Here is a 23,459-nt window from a genome sequence, read left to right as displayed (position 1 = left end):
TCAGTCGATCGATTGGTGTGTGCTGCGATTGTGGGAAGGCCCAATCGATCGGTCGATCGATTGGGATGTGAAATCATGAGCACAGAAGCTTTCCCAATTGATCGAGTGATCGATTGGGAGCTGCCCAATCGATTGGTCGATCGATTGGGCAGGGGAGTTCTCGCACAATCGCGAGAACACAGAACGCCTCTGAATCAATCCACCGATCAATTAAGATGTTGCCAATCGATCGGTCGATCGATTGGGATTCGACCGTTGCACAGGAAATGAGCAATGGACGGCTACGATGAAGCGGTGCTGACGTGACAATCGATTGGGGATGAATTGGATCGATTGGGAGCCCTGTTTAAAGCCTGGGTGGAGCGTTTTCTCTGCAGAACTTAGGTGGCGTTTGGTTTATGGGTTTAGGAATGAGGGAATGAATTCATTCCCAAACCTTGTGTTTGGTTAATGAGAATGGAATCAAGATTTTGGAATGAAACCTAAAAATTTGGGTATGGATGAAACCCACCCCCTCCCTTGGGTTTTGATGGAATAGGATTGTGAATTAAGTTTTAGACAAAAATACCCTTAGTATATTTGTTCTTTTTTTTTTTAATTTCACACGCTGTCTCTCATCATATTTTCTCGCTCCTTATTTTGTCATCACATTTTCTCTCTCAAGATACTTTCTCTCTCCTCATTCTCTCTCTATATTCTCTCCCATCATATACTCTCTCTCCTTATTTTCTCTCTCTTCATTATCTTCTATCACACTTTCTGTCCCATTATACATTTTCTACTTATTTTTTATCATATTTTCTCTCTCCTCAATCTCTCTCAGCATACTCTCTCTCCTCATTTTCTCTCATCACACTTTCTCTCTCTTATTCTCTCTCATCACACACTCTCTCTTTATTTTCTCTAATCACACTTTTTCTCTAAGCACACTTTCTCTCTCATCATATTTTCTCTCTCTCAGTCTTGCATTTTCTCTCATCACACTTTATCTCTCTTCATTTTTTCCCATCATTCTTTCTCTCTCAACTCACTTTCTCTCTCATCATACTTTCTCTCTCCTCACTTTTTCATTTTCTCTCATAATACTTTCTCTCTCTTCATTTTTTCCATCACTCTTTCTCTCTTAGCATATTTTCTCTCTCCTCAGTCTCTCATTTTTTCTCATCATACTCTCTCTCTTCATTTTTCCATCACTCTTTCTCTCTCAACCCACTTTCTCTCTCATCATATTTTCTCTCTCCTCACTCTTTCATTTTCTCTCATAATACTTTCTCTCTCTTCATTTTTTTCCATCACTCTATCTCTCTCATCACACTTTCTCTCTCATCATATACTTTTTCTTTTCTCAATCTCTCCTATCATGCACTCTCTCCTCATTTTCTCTTATCATACTTTCTCTCTCTTCATTTTTTCCCAACATACTTTCTCTCTCATCAAACTTTCTCTCTCATCATTTTCTCTCATCATATGTTTCTCTCACATTCAACTTTCTCTCCCATCTAATTTTTTCTTTTATTTTCCTGTAAGGGTAAAAAAGGAAATTTAGGTTCATTCCGATTGAAAATATTTAACTAACCAAACATCATTTTTAAGAATGATACCCAAGCTGATATCCATTCCCATTCCATAATACTATGATACTCATTCCCATTCCGATTCCTAGGAGAGAACCAAACGCCCCCTTAGTGTTATTTCCTGCTATTCTTCTACGACTTTCACAGCGACTTCTCCACAGCTCTCTCCACCAGTCTTGAAGGTTCTTGGAGGCACCTCCAAGTCAAGAGGCGAGTTGCAACAAGAAGAAGAAGCTAGGGTTAGGGTTCATTGTACAAATTTTGTAAGATTTCCTTTATATTTGCTTCTCTTTATATTCTTGTTGTATTGTGAGCTTATAAGGCTTCTCCGCCTTCGGTAGTTACCGCAAAGGAATGGTTTCATAGTGGAGGGTGTGTGAGTGTGTGGATCCTTGGACTAGTCACCTCTGCTTGAGGTGGATACCAAGTAAATCTCTAGAGTTAGCGTTGTTTGTGTTCGGTTCTTGTATTTTCCATTGCACATCATCAAGAAGAAGCAAACCAACGCAATCGCGACGAACCACTATTCACCCCCCCTCTAGCGAGCACAAAGGTCCTAACAATTGGTATTAGAGCAAAGTCGCTCTTCTACGGACAAACTGCCATGAGAGCATGAAGCTAGAGGAAGAAAAAGATGGACTTGGGAGGTCCACTTGGATGGGACATCCGGATTCCTCCACCATACGACAAGGAAGACTTCACCTTTTGGAGGAATCGACTGGAGACATGGTTCCAAATGGAGTGGAACCAATGGGTTGTCTTGAGTGGTCCATTTGAAGCTCCTACGGACAAGAAGGGTAAACGCCTCCGACATCGGCATTGGACCGAAAAGCAACGAGAGCAATCGGAGGCGGACAAGGAGGTAACGAGAATTTTGCATAATTTACTACCTTCTAATATTTTATTGAGTGTAGGTGAAACCACAAATGCAAGTGATCTTTGGAAAAAGGTCATTGCCTATCATGAAGACCCTACACAAGTCCAAGGAGTGGAAGAGCCCAAGGAGAAGGGCTCATTGGTCCAAGAAGAGAAGGACCAATCCGATGTTGACACGAGGTCAACATCCGAAGAAGATGAGGAAGAAAAGATGCAATCCGATGTTGACGAGAAGTCAACATTCGAGGAGGAAAAGGAAGAGGAGGAAGAGAAAGAGAAGGAAGAGGTGGAAGAGGAGAGATCTTCCACATCCTCAAGAGATGAAGAAGTGGTAGAGTCCACATCTGTAACACCCCACCCTCCTCACTACTAGTCTGTGAGGGTGGAGCGCTACTAGACTACTAACTTTACTTAACTAACATTATACACATGTTGATAGTAATTCTTAAAACTCTCGGAGAACTCAAAACATACAATTAACTAGCAGCGGAAGACTAAATAACTCATCTAATACATTCTTAATAAATGGCAATCTTAATAAATTCTTATGCTAGGTCCCAAGGCTTCTATAGTCCAAGCATCACACATCCATTTACACCTCCTTGTTGCCTTCCTTTGCTATAACTTTTCCTTTCCTTTATCTGCAGTAAGAGGAAAATGCATCTATAAGCAAAATTGCTTAGTAAGCGCTATCTAACTCACAAAACTCGAATATGCATGTGAATATACTGAAATCTAAAAGCTGAATGCTAAAAAGAAAAACTACTCATGCTCATCTACAAGCAAAAGAAATATACTGAAATGCTAAACGTGTAAAACAAATCTATACAATCATGCTAGCATAATCTTGCTGAATTTTAAACTTGCTCCTGAATCTTATTTCACTTGTTTAAAAACTTATACTTTAATACTTTTATACTTATGTGAAACTTATTTTACTTGTTCAAAAGCTTATACTTATAATACTTCAAAATAATAATCAACTTTCTTCTTGGGCCCGACAACTGTACTTGCTATGCGCGCATCCCTAACTAGACCCGAGATAGCTGGTCCCGAATCTAGTAGGGTTTACTAGGTTATCTAAACCTAGGGACGACTATGGGAGCCCAGCCCAAGAACAACTGAGAGTCCTGCATACTAGGTTATCTAAACCTAGGGACGACTATGGGAGCCCAACCCAAGGACAACTGAGAGTCCAGTACAGTGCCACTGATAAAAGTAAAATACTTGTTATCTTTTAATACTTCTAATATATAATGCCTCGGCATTTTAACGAGCACCTTGTGTGTCAAAATCCCTAAAGTCTTGACTTTGGGATCTACTTAAGGCCTTGACCTTTTTCTTTCTTTTCTTTATCTTTCTACTTATTAATACCTCTAATAAAAGAATGCTTCTTTAAAAACTGAAATGTTTAAACAAATTCTAACTTTGAAATGTATAAACAAAAATCTGCATACTATGCTAATCAAAATTCTACATACTATTCTAATCAAGATTCTGCATTCTATGCTACACTATTTCTGCATACTATGCAAACATAAAATCTGCACTATAAGCTTAATTAAAATCTGCACTATAAGCCTACATAAAAATCTGCACTATAAGCTTAATTAAAATTTGTACTATAGGCTTAATTAAAAAATCTGCACTATAAGCGCTTAATTAAAATCTGCAATATAAGCTCTACATAAAAATCTACATTATAAGCTTAATTAAAATCTGCACTATAGGCTAAATTAAAAATCTGCACTATAAGCGCTTAATTAAAATCTGCAATATAAGCTCTACATAAAAATCTGCATTGTAAGCTTAATTAAAATCTGCACTATAGACTTAATTAAAAATATGCACTATAAGCGTTTAATTAAAATCTGCAATATAAGCTCTACATAAAAATCTGCATTATAAGCTTAATTAAAATCTACACTATAGGATTAATTAAAAATCTGCACTATAAGCGCTTCTTATGCTTCGAATTCAAGAAGAACAAAGGTCCGAAACTACTCCTACTGCAGGTGAGAAGCACTTACCTTGATTCTTGGACTCACAACCGAACAAAAAAGGGCTTCTAGGACCTTGGCCGGCCGCCGGAGATGATGCCCTAACTCCCTTTCGTTTTCTGCCCGGGCTCCGCAATCGTACGCAGAAGAGAAGGAGAGAATGGTTTAAGTCACGGGAAAATAGAGCATCATCTTATCCCTTTTTATAACTTAATATTTCTGTTAACTCCTTAAATAAATTCCCTATCTTTTCTAAACAGACAAATCCAACATCAACTTATCCCTTTTATAATCTAATATTCTGTTAATTATCTTAAATAAATTCGTTACCTTTCCTAAACAGACAAATCCAACATCAACTTATCCCTTTTATAATATTCTGTTAACTATCTTAAATAAATTCGCTACCTTTTCTAAACAGACAAATCCAAGATCAACTTATCCCTTTCATAATCCAATATTCTGTTAACTATCTTAAATAAATTCGCTGCCTTTTCTAAACAGAAAAATTTGTTTGCCCACCTAGTCAGCTAGGTTTTGACCGAGTCAAAGGTCATGGGTTCAATTCTCGGCTTGGACATTTTTTTGTCGAAACTTTCTTTGTTTAATAAAAATACTAAATGACCTCCAAAAATTACATAAAAATACTCTAAAAATTTCTAAAAATTCCTAGAATATTTCTATAGCATTTTTAAATATTTTTAAATTACTTTTAAGACTCTAATTGAGGAAATTTGGGTCGTTACAACATCCTCAAGTGAAGAGGAAGAAATAGAAGATGATGTCATCTCTACATTACAAGAAAAATCAAATGAAGAATCAAGCATCAACCCTACAAGTAAAGGTATAAAGATTTCAATTATTAAAGATAAAAATCATATCATTTGCTTTGAGTGTAAGGAGTATGGGCACTACAAGAGCAAATGCCTCAAATTGGCTAAGAAGAAGGGCCAAGTAGCAACAAAGGGCAAAAAAAAGCTCAAGGAGACCAACCCCACAATAAAGAGAAGTAAGGAGCACATTGTGTGCTTCTCTTGCAATCAGAGAGGATATTACTAAAGTCAATGTCCTAAAGGGAAGAATTCAACCAAGGTGATTAGAGGAAGCACAAATCTAGGGGGAGCTTCTAAAAGCAAACCCAAGGTAACCTTTAATAGTGCAATTCCTTTTAGTCATGATAAAATACATGTTAGAAATAACACTTATCATTTTAATGCAAATTATCATGAAAGTAGGAAGCATGATAGTGTTAAGGGAAAATATATTCCTCCTCATGTTAGAACTACCACACCTAAGGTTAGGAAGGTAGACAATAATTTAGGCAATAACTCTAAGGATTATAGATATATGCCTAAATATAGAAATGCTCATAGGGGCCAAGAAAAATCCAAATCTATGGATTTAATGACGGAGAACCAAGTCTTGAGATCAAGACTTGATAACTTAGAAAGAACCCTAGCAAAAATGGAAAATATGCTTAAGGGTCAAAATGAGCTTAACCTAGGAAAGTCTAGACAAGAGCCATCCAATGACTATAGAGGTTTGGGATACAAACCTAAAGCTAAGAAGGATGTGACTTCCTTTCATAGAGTTCCTTTGAGCTATGAGACCAACCCTAGGTTTAGAGGTCAAGTCAAAAATTCTAGGGAAGGAATCCCTAAAGGTTCTTTTGGTAAGACCAATGTGACCAAGACTTCTAAGAAGTCTAACAAAGTTACAAAGAGAGTCACAAGGGAGGTCATCCCTAAAGTTGATCTAGTAAAGGTGACTAAGGCTCCAAAAAGGCCTAATAAAGTCACAAAGAATGTTACAAGGGAAACAATCCCTAGAGTTGACCTAGTAGAAGTGACCAAGGCTTCTAAGAAGCTTAGAAAGGTCCTTAGTGTTAGGATCGTTCGTACTCGGCTAGAGAGGGGGGGTGTGAATAGCCGCTCCAAATTCTCGCGTTCTTCCTACAGTTAGGGTTAGTCGCAGCGGAAATACAAGGAAGAAACTGAGGAGAAGAAAAACAAACCGATGTAATGAGGTTCGGAGATGAACTCCTACTCCTCGGCGTGTCCGTAAGGTGGACGAAGCCTACCAATCCGTCGGTGGATGAGTCCCCGGAGAACCGGCTAAATATGAGCTCCATATGGGTGGAGAAACCTCGCCACAACTACTTCTTGCAACAGCAAGATAAGGAGTACAAATACAAGAGAAGCAAGAAGTAAATACACAGCAAATGTAAACAACCCTTGCCACCCTTGCCTTCTTGTCGACTGTTGAAGAAGCAACAGCTTCTCAGACGCCAACCACAGCAGATATCCCAGTCGAGAAGCTCACGCGAAGCTTGCGAAGAAGAGCTCAACAAAGCTCAAGCACCAGAACAGTAGCTCTGTAGCAGAAGAGAAGAGAAAGAAGCAACAACACAGAAGATGTCCTCGTCTCCTTTATACCTGCGAAGAAGAACTGGACGGCCGGGCCGATGCAGGGAAGATCTGATCGGCCTGCGGACCGATCAGTCATACCGATCGGTCCCCGCATCGATCGGTACGTAAAATTGCGTACTACGATCGATCGTGGACCGATCGGACCGGATCGGTCCACGACCGATCCCAACTCTTAACTGAAGCTCTTCCTTCCGCGACATCGTCTCCGATCGGCCCGCCACGTCCAATCTGATCGGTCGCCACGACCGATCGGGAAGCTCTGATCGGTCCACGACCGATCAGGCGTCTTTCTCGCGGCTACTGATCACCTTCTGATCGGTCTGCAGACCGATCAGATACCGATCAGTAGCACACTGATCGGTCACCAGACCGATCAGATAACTAGTGACTTGGTTTTTGCCCAAACCAAGTCCCAAGCCTTCCAAACCAACATTCGGTCAACCTCGACCTGTTGGTACTTCATTCCTAGCATCTGGTCACTCCCTCGACCTGCTAGAATTTCCTGCCAAGTGTCCGGTCAATCCCTTTGACCTACTTGGACTTTCCTCAACACCAGATGTCCGATCATCCCTGATCCATCTGGATTTTCCCTTGCCTGGCTTCACTCACCCGGACTTCCACACTGCCTAACATCCCAGTTAGGACTTTCTCACTGCCTGGCTTCACTCACCAGGACTTTCCAACTGCCTAACATCCCAGTTAGGACTTTCCCACTGCCTGGCTTCACTCACCAGGACTTTCCAACTGCCTAACATCCCAGTTAGGACTTTCCCTCGTGCCAAGCTCCCTGCTTGGACTTCTCCGTGCCAAGTCTCCATACTTGGACTTTTCCAGTGCCAAGTCTCCATACTTGGACTTTTCCCGTGCCAAGTCTCCACACTTGGACTTTTCGCGTGCCAAGCTCCCTGCTTGGACTTTTCCAGTGCCAAGTTCCCTGCTTGGACTTTTTCCGTTGCCAAGTCTCCATACTTGGACTCTTTCCCGAATCAGGTCAACCAGGTCAACCTTGACCTACGGTTGCACCAATAATCTCCCAAACATCTATTCTTGTCCCATATCAAGAATACAACTCTTCCACGAGTGTCAAACATCAAAATACAACTCAACTAGGTCAACCTTGACCTAAGGTTGCACCAACAATCTTCCTAAGTCAAACATCAAAATACAACTCGAGTCAAGTCAACTCGAGTCAGGTCAACCAGGTCAACCTTGACCTAAGGTTGCACCAACAATCTCCCCCTTTTTGATGTTTGACAAAACCATAATCAAGTTAGGTTAATCCGATAACCTAACTTAGGTTTCCCAATGTTCTTCAATGTTCTTCCTTGAACATTATCTAGAACATTCTCCCATTCTCCAACACTCTCCCCCTTTTTGACACACATCAAAAAGAGAGAATCAAGGTCAAGAGTTTCCTCCTAATGAAAGTCCCATACCTTTCATTGAAACTCTTAATTTCCCCCTTGATACTAAACTCAACAATCAACTTAGTGACCATCCTATGTCACTAATCCTCAAAAGTCTTAAGGAGTAAAAACTCCCCCTAAGAGTCAACTCCCCTTGACAATTAGGTAAAAACTCCCCCTAAAGGTCAACTCCCCCTTGACCATTGCACCAACAATGTCTTGGAGAGTTTCAAACCTTTAGAAACTCGAAACTTAACTCCCAAAAGCTGAAATTTCAGACACCTGCTGAAAATCAGAAACTGGCACGCACTGATCGGTCCTAAGACCGATCAAAAACCCCCTGGATCGGTCCCCAGACCGATCCATGCTTCATTGATCGCACTGGATCGTCACTGATCGGTCACCAGACCGATCAGGCCTTCACCAGATCTCACCAAGCTCTCTGGATCTTACTGGATCGGTCTGCAGACCGATCCATGCTTAATTGGATCGGTCCGCAGACCGATCAGGACTTCCCTGGATCGGTCCCCAGACCGATCCAGACTCTGACAGGAGATTTCTGAAATTTCCTTCCTGAAATTCAGAAACTCCTAAAAAATTCCAGAAAATTCGAAAAATTGTGAAATTTTGAGGATACATTCCTCATAAAATATACTATCATGGAAAAATAGTTTTCTATGAAAATAACTTCCATTTTTCAATCTTGATACAAAGTTCAAAAGACTTTGAAATAGTTCAAAGTTAAGTAAACTTTGTATCACAATGTTCAATGATGAATGCTATCACTAAGATGGGCTTCATCAAGGTTTTCCAAATCAATTTCAAAATGATTTTAAACCTTTTAATTTAGGACCATAATCTTAGGGCTAAATGTACATGACTTGTACACAAGCTTTCCCTATGATCCTCCATTTCTTGAATTAGGCTCATCTAGGTACAAGAACTATGCCCCTTGATCCTAATTCATGATCCTAATATCTCACACACATCTAAAGTGTATCAAACACATCCATGGCAATTTTAATGTGAGATATGGGTTTAGGTATCTTAGACTAAGGTCTCATGCATTTTCTAAACACAAATTTGATCTCAATATCAAAATGTGTTTTTCATCCTTAAATCAATTCAATTGATTATTAATGCAAGAGATGATGACATGGCATAAAATGGTATCATAAATGAAAACATGTGTCAATGTCATGATGTCATGGCATAAAGTTTGAAACTTAAATAAACATGACATAAAAACTAGCCTAAGCATTATCATGACATTTCAAATGATAATAAAACTAAACATGATGTCATGACATGTGAGGGCAAACAATCATGGCAAGATTTAGCATAAATAAATATACCTAGATTACCTATCTAAGTATCCTTAACCACTTAGCTAACTTCAAATTTAATCCTAGATTGCCCCAAAATGCCAAAAACCTAATTTTGACACTTCTTGAACTCTAGATTAATTCATGCCACTTAAAGATCAAATTTATCCTCAAAACTTGGCATGTTTTAATTTTTTTTCGAGAGCTCTCTAGATTTTCCCAAATTGTGCCAATTGAGATTAAAAATGAAATTTCCAATCTTTAGGCACATTTAACTCTTCAAAGGAGTACATGATAATTCCATTTCATTTTCAAAAGTTCTCAAAACCTTGAAAATGCTCCTTGAGTGTCAATTTCCTCAAAGTTGGGTTAACTACCCTTCTAATCGGAGTTGACACTCTCTAACCCATCTATGGGGTAGAGAAGATGCTCCTAGGAACCCAAAACCTATTTGAGCTCATTGGGTTCACTAAATATTCACTAGGGATAACTTCCCTAGCAACCCTCCTAATGACCCTCTTAGGCTTTAAAGCCTTGGTCATTTGGGTCTCATCAAGGTCAACTATAGGGGTGACTCCCCTTGTGACCTTGGTAATGGTCTTCCTAGCCCTAGGTTTTGTTCCATAGTCGAATGAAACATTATGATAAGTGGGCTTGACCAATTGGGACTTAGGTTTGTGATCCAAACCTTTCTTGTCCTTGGACTTGGGTTTTTGACCCTTAGACCCTAGAGTCAAATCCTTAAGAGCCTTTTCTAGAGAGTCAAGTCTTGACCTCAAGACTTGATTTTCTTTCTCTAATACCTCAAGTTTTGATTTATCATTTTTCTTTGAGGTATTCCTAGGCATGTGTCTAGATTATTTGGGATTTCTATCTAGATTTTCCTTAGCCTTAGATGAGTTAATTCTAGGGTTAGCATTTCTAGAATTGTTCTTATCTAGGCTAACATGTAGCTCCTAAGCACATGTATCGATTTCTAGTGTTAACATGCTTATCATTATTGACAATGGCAATAAGACTACTAGCATGCATCCTACTAGAATTGCAAGAATGAGCTTTAAATGTTACCTTAGGGTTTGCCTTAGCTCCCCCTTTACACGTGTTTGGCCTCTTGTCCTTGTGAGGTTGCCTCCCCCTTGGACATTGACTCCTATAGTGTCCCCGTTGCTTGCATTGGAAGCACACCACGTGCTTCTTGCTCTTGCATGTCGGGACTCCGGCTTCCTTGACCTTTGGTGCCGGTGGAGTCTTTCTAACCCTCTTTGGACACTTACTCTTGTAATGCCCAAACTTCCTACACTCAAAACACATTATGTGTAATTTGCTTGAAATCACAGTGTTTGAGTTACCTAGGGTTGTGGATGTAGATGAGCTTTCTTCTTCATCCCTTCCAGAGGTAGATGCCTCTTCTTGCTCCGATCTTGAACAAGAGCTCTCCTCCTCTTCTTCCTTGGATGTTGAGTATCCCTCAACTCCCAATTCACTTCCTCCATGATGTGAGCTACTTGGCTCACTAGGCTCCTCTTCATGGAATTTTGCCAAATTGTTCCACAATTCCTTGGCGTTGTTGTACCTATCTATCTTGCACAAAACATTATTAGGTAAAGCAAATTTAATAATTTTTGTTACCTCGTCATTGATTTCGGATTGTCGGATTTGCTCTTTCGTCCACTCCTTCTTCTTGATAGGTTTTCCTTCCTCATCCATCGGAGGGGAAAACCCTTCTTGTACACAAAACCAATTTAACATATTAGTCCTAAGAAAATACATTATCCTTACCTTCCAATATGTGAAGTTGTCGTGAGACTCGTAGAAGGGTTGAATCGTGACATCTTCTCCATAGAGATCCATCTCTAGCCCGTGCTCCCCCGGGTGTTGATCCGTCGAAGAGCGGCCTCGCACTGATACCACTTGTTAGGATCGTTCGTACTCGGCTAGAGAGGGGGGGTGTGAATAGCCGCCCCAAATTCTCGCGTTCTTCCTACAGTTAGGGTTAGTCATAGCGGAAATACAAGGAAGAAACTGAGGAGAAGAAAAACAAACCGATGTAACGAGGTTCGGAGATGAACTCCTACTCCTCGGCGTGTCCGTAAGGTGGACGAAGCCTACCAATCCGTCGGTGGATGAGTCCCCGGAGAACCGGCTAAATATGAGCTCTTTATGGGTGGAGAAACCTCGCCACAACTACTTCTTGCAACAGCAAGATAAGGAGTACAAATACAAGAGAAGCAAGAAGTAAATACACAGCAAATGTAAACAACCCTTGCCTTCTTGTCGACTGTTGAAGAAGCAACACCTTCTCAGACGCCAACCACAGCAGCAGCTCAGTCAGAGTCCCAGCCGAAGGAAGAAGCTCACGCGAAGCTTGCGAAGAAGAGCTCAACAAAGCTCAAGCACCAGAACAGCAGCTCTGTAGCAGAAGAGAAGAGAAAGAAGCAACAACACAGAAGATGCCCTCGTCTCCTTTATACCTGCGAAGAAGAAACAGCGAAGAAACTAGCCGTTGCGTTGCAACGGCTAGAACCCTGATCGGTCTACAGACCGATCAGTCAGTGCACAGAAACATTCTGTGCGTACTCTGATCGGTCTGTGGACCGATCAGGCCACAGCTGGATCGGTCCACAGACTGATCCCAACTCTTGGCTTTGAAGCTCTTCCTTCCGCGACATCGTCTCCTAATCGGTCGCCACGACCGATCAGGGAAGCTCCTGATCGGTCGCCACGACCGATCAGGGAAGCTCCTGATTGGTCCACAGACCGATCAGGCGTCTTTCTCGCGGCTACTGATCACCTTCTGATCGGTCTGCAGACCGATCAGATACCGATCAGTAGCACACTGATCGGTCACCAGACCGATCAGATAACTAGTGACTTGGTTTTTGCCCAAACCAAGTCCCAAGCCTTCCAAACCAACATTCGGTCAACCTCGACCTGTTGGTACTTCATTCCTAGCATCTGGTCACTCCCTCGACCTGCTAGAATTTCCTGCCAAGTGTCCGGTCAATCCCTTTGACCTACTTGGACTTTCCTCAACACCAGATGTCCGATCATCCCTGATCCATCTGGATTTTCCCTTGCCTGGCTTCACTCACCCGGACTTCCACACTGCCTAACATCCAAGTTAGGACTTTCTCACTGCCTAGCTTCACTCACCAGGACTTTCCAACTGCCTAACATCCCAGTTAGGACTTTCCCACTGCCTGGCTTCACTCACCAGGACTTTCCAACTGCCTAACATCCCAGTTAGGACTTTCCCTCGTGCCAAGCTCCCTGCTTGGACTTCTCCGTGCCAAGTCTCCATACTTGGACTTTTCCAGTGCCTAGTCTCCATACTTGGACTTTTCCCGTGCCAAGTCTCCACACTTGGACTTTTCGCGTGCCAAGCTCCCTGCTTGGACTTTTCCAGTGCCAAGTTCCCTGCTTGGAATTTTTCCGTTGCCAAGTCTCCATACTTGGACTCTTTCCCGAATCAGGTCAACCAGGTCAACCTTGACCTACGGTTGCACCAATAATCTCCCAAACATCTATTCTTGTCCCATATCAAGAATACAACTCTTCCACGAGTGTCAAACATCAAAATACAACTCAATTAGGTCAACCTTGACCTAAGGTTGCACCAACAATCTTCCTAAGTCAAACATCAAAATACAACTCGAGTCAGGTCAACTCGAGTCAGGTCAACCAGGTCAACCTTGACCTAAGGTTGCACCAACACTTAGGAAGGTATCTAGGGAAGTCATCCCTAGTGAGTACCTAGAGCATCCAAGGAGCATCAATAGGTTTTGGGTTTCTAGGAGCATATTCTCTATACCCTAGATGGGTTTAGAGAGTGTCAACTCCATTTGGAAAGGTTGTTAACCCAACCTTGGGAAAGTCGACACTTGAGAGCATTTTCAAGGTTATTGTTAACTTTTGAAAATGAAAAGGATTATAGGGTTACTCTTTGAAAGAGTGATATATGTGCCAAAATTTGAAGAATTGAACTCAATCTAAATTGGCATACTTAAGAAAAGTATAAGAAAAATTGAGTTAGAATTTTGATACTTTCTTAAGGAATTAAGAGAAAACCCATGCTGTAATCAAATGTGATTAAGCCTTGAAGGGCAAAAAGGTGCCAAGTGTGAGGATTTGAAATTAGGTTAAATTGACACACTTGAGAAGCAAAAGTAATGCCAAATTTGGAATTTGGCATTTTCTTATGGAATTAAGGGAAATGTAAACCTTAATCCAAATGGTCATTCTTGGAAAGAGTAACATGTGCCAAATCTTAAGAAATTATGGTTGGATTAAATTGGCACAATTGAGAAAACATAAGAAATACCAAATTGAAGTTTTGGTATTTTCTTAGGATAATTAAAGGAAAATCTAGGTCCTAATGTAAGATGTTTACTCTTTGGAAGAGTAAAATGTGTCAAACTTTGAGGATTTGAACTTAAGTTAAATGGACACATTTAGAAGAGGATAAGAAATGTCAAGTTGGGTTTTGACATTTTCTTAGAAGGTTAAAGGCGAATCTAAGCCTTAATTTGATTTCATTTACTCTTCGAAATAGTAAAATGTGCCAAACCTTGAGGAATCACATCAAAGGTAAGTTGGCACACTTGGAGAAAGGATAAGAAATGTCTAGTTGAGATATTAGTATGTTCTTAAGGGATTAAGAGCAAAATCAAGTCTCAATCTAAATGTTTGATCCTTAAAGAGAGTAATATGTGCCAAACAAATATTTGAGGATTGAATTCTTAATTTCAATTGGCACAAATAGAAAAGGGGTAAAAGAAATGCCAAGTTGGGTTTTGGCATTCCTTCAAGAGATGAGCAATCTAGGCTTAATTTTAAGGTTTTAGCTAAGGTTTAAGGATACTTAGATAGATTATCTAACTATATTTTATTTATGCTAAAATGCCATGATTGCTTGCCTATTATATGTCATGACATCATGTGTTGCATTCATTTGTATTATGAAAAACACAAAAATACCATGTCATGCCATACATACATCATGTAGCTATAGTATGCTTTTCTTTTAAAAAATACTTATTTTGATGTATGCCATTAATCATCATGTATTATGCTAATTTCCTTGTAATTAAGGACGAAAGGCATTTATTAAGAATGGTAAATATCCCAACAAGTGGAATTATACCAAATGACATCCTAGGTGGATGATCATAAGTCTCTTAATGCCTAGATAGATATGCATGATCCCTTAGTTTAGGGGAAAACCAAATATACATTTCATAAAGATTCATAAGGTGACTTGTATGTATTTTAGCACACATTAGATACAAGTGAGATGTTAGGATGGTGAACAAATCTCAAGATGTTGATTTAGTGCATCTTGTTGAGTTTTAAGTTCATTAAAGCACATAGTCATGTGACTTCTAATAATTGGGAAAGCTAATGTACAAGTCATGTGCATTGAGCCCAAAGAACATGGTTGGATATTGGTTTTGAAAATGATTTTAAAATGCTTTTGGAAAACCTTGGTGAAGACTATCTTTTGATAGTGATCATCATTGAATAGTTAGACACAAACTTGAAGAAAACACTAAAGTTTTTACAAGTTTACAAATTTATGTCAATCTTTGAAAATAAGAAGTATTTTCATAGAAAACTATTTTTCCTTGATAAAATATACCCTAAATAATGTCTACATGAATTTTCATGATTTTTAGAATTTTGTAGAATTTTTGGGGAGTTTTTGAATTTTGCTGAAATTGAATTTCAGGAAATCAGGAGCCCAATCAATCAGTTGATCGATTGGGATGGGTTCGATCGATCAATCGATCGATTGGGAAGCCAATTCCCGTGAACAGAATGGTAGTGAATCGATCAGTCGATCGATTGACTCAGGCTGGATCGATCAGTCGATCGATTCAGAGGGAATTTCTGCGAGCAGTAGCTTGCGGAATCAATCAATGGATCGATTGAAGTGATTTCAATCGATTGAGTCCCAACTTAAATCGATTGGGAAGTCTGATTTTGGCCTGAAAAGCCTGATTTCAGCACTTCAAGTCACTTCGAGTCCCGTTAACCACTCTAACCCCCTTGGAATACATTTGTATACGTTTAGGGGGAGTTTTTCATGATGAAAACAAGTATGGATTGGTTAAGAAAAACCAAAGTGAAGTTTAGGTAAGGTTTAGCTTCAATTCTGAATTTTGGAACCTTAAAACTTCAAGTTTTTGGTTTTCAAGGGTCATTAATAATTCCTAACCCTTTGGAATATATTTGTATACACTTAGGGGGAGTTTTTCATGATGAAACAAGCATGGTTTGGTTAATGTAGACTTAGATGAAGTTTAGGTTGAGGTTTGGTTTCATTATTGAATTTTGAACCTCAACACTTCGAGTTTTGGTTTTCCTAATTATTTAGGAACCCCAAGTCATTGTTGGTGCAATGATAGAAGTTTGACCATGTTTTTGGGGGAGTCACTCTTTGAAAACAGAAAAATCTTTTTAAAGTCCTTGGAAGAGGGTTAAACCTTCTTGATGAATTAATACTCAGGGTCGAGTATTGGGGAGCAATGAAAGATTGGTTATCTTCATTGCTAGGATGATAAATGCTCTCGGATGAGCATTGTGGAGTAGATTACTGCTTAAGGGGGAGCATTGGGTTAATGAAGGGGATCAGACCTTCATTGGTAAAGTGAAAAATGCTCTTGGATGAGCATTGAGAAGAAGATTACTGCTTAAGGGGGAGCATTGAATACAATGAACGGGAGTTTCATTGGGAAGTTGATGCATGCTCTAGGATGAGCATTTTGAAGTGAAGTAGAGCTCAAGAGGGAGCTTTGGAGGTTGTTAACAACATGTGAGGTTGTAAACAACGAAGAGTTAACTCTTATGGAGAAGAGTTTGTTTTCAGTATTTGATGTGTGACAAAGGAGGAGAATGGAAGGTTAAGTTAGACCTTCATCCCAAGTAGGGGGAGTTTGCCCTCTAGGAAAGGGAGAGAATGAAGGAAACCTTCATTCATGCCTTGTCAAGAAGAGATTAAGGCTATGAGATTTAGCCTTAGTATAAAGAAGATGTTAAGGCTATGAGATTTAGCCTTGGTATAAAGAAGAGATTAAGGTTATGGGATTTAGCCTTGGTATAAAGAAGAGGTTAAGGCTATGAGATTTAGCCTTGTAATAAAGAAGAAGTTAAGGCTATGAGATTTAGCCTAACTTAGAGGAATTGTCAAACATCAAAAAGGGGGAGATTGTTGGGGTAATTTTCCTTGGTCAAGGTTGACCAGTTTGACTAAGCTTGAGTTGAGTCAAGCTTGAGTCGGGGTTTGAGTTTTGATGTTTAACAATATATGGAGATTGCTAGGGCAATCATCCGGTTATGGATATGGTCAAAGGGTTGACCAGGTTGATGGAAATACAAGTCAAGTAGGTCAAGGTTGATAGGAGACTTGACTGGGAAAGTTCTAACTAGAAGTTAGGCATATGGAAGTCCTAACTGGAGGTTAGGCGTATGTAAAGTCCTAACTAGAGGTTAGGCGTATGGAAGTCCTGACTGGAGGTTAGGAGTATGGAAGTCCTAATTGGAGTTTAGGCAGTGGTGGAAGTCCTAACTAGATTTTAGGCAGTAGTGGAAGTTCTAACTGGAGTTTAGGCAGTAGTGGAAGTCCTAAATGGAGGTTAGGCAATTGGAAAGTCCAAGTGTGATATTGGCAAAGGGTGGAAAGTCCAAGTGTGATCTTGGCAAGTGAGAAAGGTTTGGTGAGGAGCCAGACAATTGGAAAGTCCAAGTGTGATCTTTGCACAGGTTGTAAGTCCAAGCATGTGGTCTTGGTAAGGTAAGTCCTAGTATGACTTGGCAAGGAGAACTCGATAACTAGGATAAAGCCGAAGGAAGCTCTTGAAGGCAAGGCATGAAGGATGGAGAGATATCCGAGGGATGCAAGGCTAATGGAGGAGGCTAGAAGACTAGTTCGAGGTTAGTCAAGTGTGGTGGTATAATCCGACAACTAGGATGAGGCCGAAGAAAGCTCCTGAAGGTAAGGTGTGAAGGATGGGAGATATCCGAGGGACGCAAGGCTGATGGAGGAGGCTAGAAGGCTAGTTCGAGGTTGGTCGGGTGTGGTCAAATACTAGGCACGGAGACCCAACATGTCACGATTGACCGGGAGTTGGGTTGGAGGCTTTGGACTTGAGTTGAGTCAAGTCTAGGCTGGTCAATCGATCGGGCGATCGATTGAACCAGGGTCCAATCGATCAGTCGATCGATTGGTGTGTACTGCGATTGTGGGAAGGCCCAATCGATTGGTCGATCGATTGGGATGTGAAATCACGAGCACAGAATTTTTCCCAATCGATCGAGCGATCGATTGGGAGCTGCCCAATCGATTAGTTAATCGATTGGGCAGGGGAGTTCTCGCGTGATTGCGAGAACACAGAATGCTTCTGAATCGATCCATCGATCGATTCAGATGTTCCCAATCGATTGGTCGATCGATTGAGATTCGATCGTTGCGCATGAAACAAGTGATGGACGGCTACGATGAAGCGGTGATGACGTGGCAATCGATTGGGGATGAATTGGATCGATTGGGAGCACTATTTAAAGCCTGGGCGGAGCGTTTTCTCTGCAGAACTTAGTGTTCTTTCCTGCGATTCTTCTGTGACTTTCACAGCGACTTCTCCACAGCTCTCTCTGCCAGTTTTAAAGGTTCTTGGAGGCACGTCCAAGTCAAGAGGCGAGTTGTAACAAGAAGAAGAAGCTAGAGTTAGGGTTTATTGTACAAATCTTGTAAGATTTTCCTTGTATTTGCTTTTCTTTATATTCTTGTTGTATTGTGAGCTTGTAAGGCTTCTCCGCCTTCGGTAGTTACCGTAAAAGAGTGGTTTCATAGTGGAGGGTGTGTGAGTATGTGGATCCTTGGACTAGTCACCTCTGCTTGAGGTAGATACCAAGTAAATCTCTAGAGTTAGCGTTGTTTGTATTTGGTTCTTGTATTTTCCGTTGCACATCATCAAGAAGAAGCAAACCAACGCAAGCGCGACGAACCGTTATTCACCCCCCCCCTCTAGCAGGCACAAAGGTCCTAACAATATAGACCCTAGGTTCCCCACTGATGAACTTAGGATTAAGTTTGAGTCGACCATTTACGTAGCTATTAGGACTAAGTGTCTAGATAGAGGGTTCTTCTTACGTTCTTGTGTTCCAGTTATAGAGGTTATTATCCACTATAACTTGTGAAACCTTGTTTACTGTACCAATTCAGTAAACATAGATTTATGTGCTGAATTTTATAATAACTTGGTTAGGGTAGATGATCTCACTTACGTTACTAGGGTAGCAGGTATGGATATTACACTATCTCCTACCACCATCCAGGACTTCTTAGGGTTACGACCATCTGAGTGTCGTTTTCAGTGTTACCCCCCTAGGGATCTACCATCCCTATTCACACATCAGTCTGGATACGATTTATTCGTATTTTTTCGGAGGGGAGCGTGTACCCACCGTCACTATGTTTAGGTCAGTTGGCCTTCGAGTTCATGATTATGCACTCTATAGGGTCCTAGTTTACTGCATATTACCACTATCCACTCGCGATATAGCGATGATGCGTCCATTCCATTCCTTTCTTTTGTACGCACTTTTTCATAGATTAGATATAGATATTAGTATACATATATTTCAGACAATTATCTACGCAGCTGGATATGTCACCAGCGCTAGAGTTCATATGCTGTATTGTCATATTTTGACGGCATATTTCGCCCACCTACATATTGACGTCACCCGAGGTAATGTTCGGGCCATGACTGAGTTCGACATCATAGGACCTAAGAGCTTCTCGTTAGCGGGTGTCCACATAGATGATGATGATGGTGTCATGTCTTGGTGGAGGGAGCCACAGCACCAGCCAGACCCAGATGCCCAGGAGGCGGCAGAGCAGGATGAGTTCATGGTTGCACTATTTGGCGAGGACTCTCCGTCTCCGGTACCACCTCCACCTCCAGGCCAAGCACCTCGTCCTACACACCGCACTCTAGGCGATTGAGTTGCTGGACTCGAGCTATCCATGACGAGTCTTCGGCAGGAGGTCTCCGATCTGAGAGGAGATGTGAGACAGGATATCTCGAACCTTCGACGTGACCTATCCAATTCTCGAGAGGATGCCCGGACCCGTCACGCTGAGCTGATTGAGATGTTCCGTTCCTTCGGAGCTGGACCACCCGGACCACACCCCTCCTCCTCATCTTGATAGACATCCCGACTACTATGTATATTTCATCATGATCATTGTACCTTGACTTTGACATTGAGTTATGATATTCTGGACTACACTTACTTAGGTATATATTAACTTTGAAAATGATTTAGTCTGTTGTGTTTAATAGATTAGGAATTTAGTCTGTTGTTTTCAAATTCTAAGATAAAATACCTTTATGTTTTCAAAATTTCCTATTTTTAGAATTTCAAAATAGTTTTAGCCTTAGACTAGAACAATTCCGTAGAAATCATGTTCCCCTAGGGCTAGTAGTTGAGCATCTCGCCAACACCCTAGGACTCCCTTATTTGTAATTGTCAAACATAGAAAGGGGTGAGATGCATAGACATATTGGCTGGACTTAAGATGTTTATGTCAGTGTATCAATATGAGTCTGGACGTTAAATACCAAATATATATTAATCAAATTAAGTCAATCAGTATAGTCAAACACTAACTGATTCTTAGAATTAACTTGACTAACCAAGTGAAAGCTGATATCTTCTGAATAGTCAGTAAGTAGCTAACCGGTTAGATAGATTTAATAATGTCAGGTTCAGGGGAAGCAATAATTATTTTCACATTTTTTTTAAAAAATGTTTTTGAAATTAGGTTTTGGAAAATATTTTTCTAAAAATATTTTAGAAATGTGTTTATGAAACCTAACCTTTGAAAAACAAAGTTTTATGTTAAATTTTTTTAAAAAATTGGTTTTGAAAATTTTATGTTATAAACTTGGTTTGAAAAACTGGTTATGAAAATCGAATGTTACAAACTTAGTTTTGAAATTAGGAGTTCTCAAACTTAATATTGAAAATTAATTTAAGAAAATAATAACTTAGTCTTGCAAATTAAATTTCACAAACTTAACTTTGAAAAACTAGACTTTAAACATTAAGTTTTACCTGATTTTTGAAAATATTACTTTTGAAAATTATCTTTATAGAATTTATGTTTGAAAAATGTTTCAAGTTCAAATTTATTTTGAAAAACTTTTGGGACATATAAACTTATGTTTGGAAATTTGGTTTTTTTTTAACTTTAAACTTATACTTGAAAAATTAGCATGTATAAGTTTATGATTGGAATAATTATCTTTTAAAAATTAATCTGCAAACTTACTACTAAGATATGTTGCTAAATTAGTTATCTTTCTAATTTAGTCATTTTTTAAGAACTTAGCTATTTTGGAAAAGTTATTAAAAATTACTCTTTCTAAGTTATCTTTCTTATAACTTAGCCATTTAAAAAAGGATAAGAGATACTTTTTAAAGCAAAATTTCTAATTATTTAACTCCCCTGAGTCGATCTGATTTGTGTTTTACATTCTTTTTGCAATGCTTTTGTATTTATGATTATTTGATCCATGTTTATGTTTGATGAATGCCAAAGGGGGAGGGTTAGGTGGTAAGTTAGCTAAAACAAATTGAAAATAAAAACTAACTTAAAAACCTGTTAATGCTTAGTTTACTTACATTTTACACTAACTTAATCAAGTTGTCATTCCATCAAAAAGGGGGAGATTGTTGGTGCGGTTAGCACTAACGGTCTAACCCATGTTTTGATGAATGACAAAATAGGTTAAGTTAGTTTTGTTGTTGATCTAACACTCTGACCGAGTGTGCAGGAGAAGCCCAGACAGGTCGACGGACTAACCGGATGTCTGGCACGAAGCCCAGCTAGGTCGACGGGCTGACCGGATAGCTGGCACGAAGTCCAAAAGGGTCAACGGGCTGACCGGACATTTGGCCCGAAGTCCAGCTAGGTCTACGGGCTGACCGGATAGCTGACACGAAGTCCAGACGAGTCGAAGGGCTAACTTGGCGTCTGGCAGGTAAGTAAAGGTAAGTCACTGGAGGGGAGTGACTGTGAGGATGCGCCCGGGAAGGGAACTTAGGCGCCGATCCGACTTAGAACCATTTCGAAACTCTAAGTCGAGATGTTGATTAGATTCTGGTCTTGGAATTTAATTAATACTATTTCTGTTTATTATAATTGTGCTAACATTCTGTTTTGCAGGATATATATTTGTCTCGGACTAAAGGTTTTCTTGCAGGTAGGAAGTTGCTGGAAAATAGGGTCCGGGCGCCCGGGAGGTACCCAAGCGCCCAGAGGCAAACTTTTATCCCCAACGTCACTGATCCACGTGGAGTTCGCTGGTTGACTCGGCTACGTCACAACCAGGGTGCCCTGAGGGTTCCAGGCATCCCGAACCTCCTATAAAAGGAGGATCAAGGCTGAAGCTCCAACAACAACTCAAGAACTGCTCTCCTGTGCTCCTGCGACGCTGAGACGCTCTTCCGACGACACACTCTTCTTTTAATTCTTTGTTCTCGTCGGTATACTTTTATTTTAAAGCAATTATACTTAGTTTGTAATAATTTACGAATTGCTAGTGAATTGTCCATCGAAAACACCCTTGTGTGCGGGCCTTGGAGTAGGAGTCGATACAGGTTCCGAACCAAGTAAATCGAACTGTGTTAGCGTTGTTCTCTCTTTTCGCTTATATATTTTTCACTGCTTAATCTCTCGATAAAAGTTTTAAATCTCCGTCAATCGATTTTCACGATCCAACACAATGTAAAATGTTAAGCAAAGAAAATCTAACAATTAGCTTGAAGAAAACACAGTTTCATAAGATTTTAACACCAAAGTGTTGAATGAACAGACTGCAAGGTGGAGATATCTTCAGAGTCTAAAAGAGATCTCCGAAATGCTTTGATATTTTTTATAAATTCAAAAGCAAGAGTTAGCAGTACAGATTGTATTTCTTGATATCTAATTTAATCACAAATTATTTAAAAGGAAACTGCTATGCACAATAAAAGTAAATAATTGCAATATAAACAGGAAGTGAAAAGGTGTGCACATATAGAGAAGGACATGCTTACGCAGGATGATTAGGTGCATCTTCTGGATCAACAGTCATCATGTACATATCCTTCTTTGGCTCATTTGCTGGGTCTTCAAGAATGTCGCCCTTTCCAACCATAAACAAAATTTCACATGGAGATAGTTGAATGAACACACATATACATGTTTTTATGTTTTTTTACATATTCAAAGGTATTTAAAATATAAGCCTGTTTAAAGATAAAACATAACGAATGACCCTTTGGAGCAAAAAAATATTCAAGTAAATTACATGTTATAAGAAGGCTGTAAACTTGTGGATGGCTTCCATTGACATTCTTAATGACAAAAAATATTGAACTAAATGGGATGATGATCGATGACAATTTAGAATGGTGTTTAACAGCAAATGACTGAATGACAATTATAAGGCAGATACAAATTTCCTGATAAAGAATAACTGCTTAATAAAATTCAGAAGTCAAAATGGTACTCTAAATTTGACATAAAATTTGAATTTTGGTAAGTAAAAATGTATCCAGATTCTATTCCATGGACTTCATTTTTCTGTCCTAAAGGACATTTTGAATAACTAGTAATGCCATTTGGCTTAAAAATAACTCCTCAGGTGTTTCAACGAAAAATGGATGATGTGTTTAGGGAGGTAATATCTTTTACTTGTGTATACATTGATGGCATTATGGTTTTCTCTAAAACTAAAGAGGAACATTATGCTCATCTACACAAAATCTTTAACTTATTTGGGAAACATAGTTTGAT

The 23,459-nt window shown here is 39.8% G+C and overlaps 1 pseudogene; it reads right to left on the bottom strand.

The window, feature by feature from the left end:
* Positions 1 to 22,846, bottom strand: part of LOC121982671 — a 30,648-nt pseudogene extending 7,802 nt beyond the window's left edge.
* Between the last annotated feature and the right edge of the window lie 613 nt (positions 22,847 to 23,459).

This window comes from Zingiber officinale, chromosome 5A, assembly GCF_018446385.1.
Source record: "Zingiber officinale cultivar Zhangliang chromosome 5A, Zo_v1.1, whole genome shotgun sequence".
Taxonomy (NCBI): Eukaryota; Viridiplantae; Streptophyta; class Magnoliopsida; order Zingiberales; family Zingiberaceae; genus Zingiber; species Zingiber officinale.
The sequence above is the reverse complement of the archived record's forward strand: the minus strand, read 5'-3'. Positions and strand labels throughout refer to the sequence as shown.